This window comes from Petaurus breviceps, unplaced genomic scaffold (genome assembly GCF_028583685.1).
Source record: "Petaurus breviceps papuanus isolate PSGF00001 unplaced genomic scaffold, PetGlider_PUasm1.0 156, whole genome shotgun sequence".
In the NCBI taxonomy this organism is placed as follows: Eukaryota; Metazoa; Chordata; class Mammalia; order Diprotodontia; family Petauridae; genus Petaurus; species Petaurus breviceps.
This window is the reverse complement of record NW_027185720.1, coordinates 4,516,725-4,519,708: the sequence shown is the minus strand read 5'-3', so window position 1 is coordinate 4,519,708 and position 2,984 is coordinate 4,516,725. Positions and strand designations below refer to the sequence as shown.

The 2,984-nt window shown below is 38.5% G+C and overlaps 1 pseudogene; it reads left to right on the top strand.

The window, feature by feature from the left end:
* Positions 1-1,654: 1,654 nt before the first annotated feature.
* Positions 1,655-2,734, top strand: LOC138156725 (phosphoglycerate mutase 1-like; annotated as a pseudogene).
* The last annotated feature ends 250 nt before the right edge of the window (positions 2,735-2,984 follow it).

Genomic DNA, 2,984 nt, shown 5'->3' with positions numbered 1-2,984 from the left:
TTAAGCGCCTTGCCCAAGGTCACACGGCTAGTTTTTGTGTTAAGTGTCTGAGCCTGGATTTGAACTCAGGCCCTCTTGACTCCAGGGCCAGTGCTCTATTCACTGCGCCACCTAGCCAGCCCAAAAATTATCATCATAATTGACCATATCAATAACAGCATTAACAGAACTCATATGATTATCCCAATAGATGCACAAAAAATTCAAGTAAAATTTTATGGAAATGAGATGCACATAGTAGAGGCAAATATTAAGACAGAAAGATAGTCACTCAAGGCCATTAGCAGATTCAAGTAGAAACTCTGACCACAAAGAAGAAAGCTAGCTGTGATCTCAAGAAATACTGTTTGATGAGTATATTAAGAGAGAAAAGTAGTAAGGGTTTAGATTTGTGGGTTGCCTTAGAAACATACATTCCTAAAATGTGTGACTGACAAATTGTATTTTAAGTTTTTACCCACACAGAGACGACCACATAGATGGTTGTCATTATGTGTATGTGTGGGAATATATCTAAGGTGCATGGGGAGAAATACTATTTTATCTACTATTCTTACTACACTATGTTAGCAAATGATTTCTTTGAGCTAATTGTGTATCCTGAGAGTTAAGATGAAATGAACCATTGGGTTATTTGTAAGGTGTATTTTCATAAATGCAGACTCAGAGGCTAAAGCCTACAACTTGAAACTAGTAGCCATCCTTTGGGGGAGTGATTCAGAGACAGACGTACATAAAGATGGTGCCACATTGAGAAAACAACACAATGCATGTAAAACAAATATGTGTATGTATGTATAAATAGATACATATACACACAAAAATTTTGTATTAATAAATGCAGAAAATACAATACTTATTCTACAATTCTTACAAAGTATTGGCATCAAAGTAACCTTTTTGATATGATAAAAAGTATCTACCTAAAACTCAAATCAATTTTCTATAAAATACTTGAGTGTGAGCTTTTTGTAGTCATGTTTTAAAAAATTAACTGAAAGGATATATTGACTTGCATGCAGAATTCTCAAACCCACAGAAATGGCATAAAAATTATGTATAAGGGTCTTTTGATGAAAAGAAAAATTAATTTTAACTAATTTTCCATATGCAGCAAGAGTTTGTTGGATCATATATTTATATATGGAGGGGACTTTCTTGGTCATCATTCTAATGCAAACTTTTCATGGTATATCTGAGGTAAATGAAGCCTAAATATTAAATAACTTGTCCAAGGTTTCATTGGTAGTAAGATACAAATGTGGAATTTGAATCCAGACTTTCTGATTTGAAATACACTGTTCTTTCTACTATTTGAATGTTTACTATGTACTGTCTACTGTTACTGTCTTCCATGCTTGAAATTAAAATAATATTCAATTTATCTGGCTTTTAAATTGTGCTTTAAGGTTTATAAAAAGTTTTTTTTTCAGTTGTTTACTATCTTTTTTCATGTGGTTTTACAAATTTGGTTGAATCTGTGACAATTCCCAAAATATCAGACACACATTTCTTCCAATTTAAATATGAATGTTTTTATAGTCATGTGTGAATGATTTCTAAATTATTGACTCTTTTCCTCAAATTTATTTTTCTGTTTAAATGATACAGAGTAGGTCTCTTCGATCCCCGCTGTCCCTAGCTTCTGCCCCGCCATGGCCGCCTACAAGCTGGTGCTGATTTGGCATGGAGAGAGCACCTGGAACCTGGAGAACCGCTTCAGCGGCTGGTACCTGAGCCCCGCCGGGCATGAGAAGGCCAAGCGCTGCAAGATGCTGGCTATGAATTTGATATCTGCTAGACCTCTGTCCAGGAGGGAGTGATTCGTACCCCTTGGACAGTACTAGATGCCAATGACCAGATGCGGTTGCCTGTAGTGAGCAGTTGGCGACTCAATGAGTGGCACTATGGAGGTCTGACAGGCCTCAACAAAGCACAGACAGCTGCTAAGCATGGTGAGGCCCAGGTGCAGGCCTGGCGCCGATCCTGTGACATCCCGCACCTCCAATGGAGCCCAATTACACCTTCTACAGCAACATCAGCAAGGACTGTCACTATGCAGATCTGACAGGATCAGCTGCCTTCCTGTGAGAGCCTTAAAGACATCATTGCCCTGGCTCTACTCTTCTGGAATGAGGAAATTGTCCCCCAGATCAAAGAAGGAAAACGTGTCCCGATTTAAGCTCATGGCAATATTCTTAGAGGGATTGCCAAACATCTTGAGGGTCTGTCTGAAGAAGCAATCATGGAGCTGAATTTGCCCACTGGCATTCCCATCATGGATGAGGTGGACAAGAATCTGAAACCCGTCAAGCCCATGTAGTTCCTCAGGGATGAAGAGATAGTTCACAAAGCCATGGAGGCTGTGGCAGCCCAAGGCAAGAAGTGAAAGCAGGCTACCAGCATGTGCCAGCAGTAGCCAGATCCTTCCCTTCTCACTGCCCCACCACATCTCTCCCCTGCCTGCTCCAAACACTGACCATCGCCTTAGGGAACACAACACATAGCTGCAGGTGGGGGACTGATGGCTCCTTTTCTCATTTCTTCCCTGTTTCAAACCAATTCTTTTCTCTCTTGTTGCCCTTCCCCTCAACCACATTAGTCAGAATGCCTCCTGGGTGGTTTGGCTCAGTAAGGACCTGGTTAAGGGTTAAGGATGGGGACATAGTAAGAAATTACCATTGTGGGGAATTAAAAGAAACAATTGGTTAAAAATTTCAAATATATATGTATATAATACAGAGTAATTAAAAATCAACTATAGCCGAGAGTCCTCCTTTTTAATCAATTTCACTTAAAAGCATTTTTAAATAAAGATTCGGTTCCCAATTAGTTAAAAATGTGAGTCATTACAAATTTTGACAATAAAACAATAATATGATTTAGTTGATTACTGATTAACATCTGATGTCATTATTATTAAACTATACAAAAATTTTCAAATGAAGTACTTAATTGTTTCACCTAATCTACTCATCTATCCA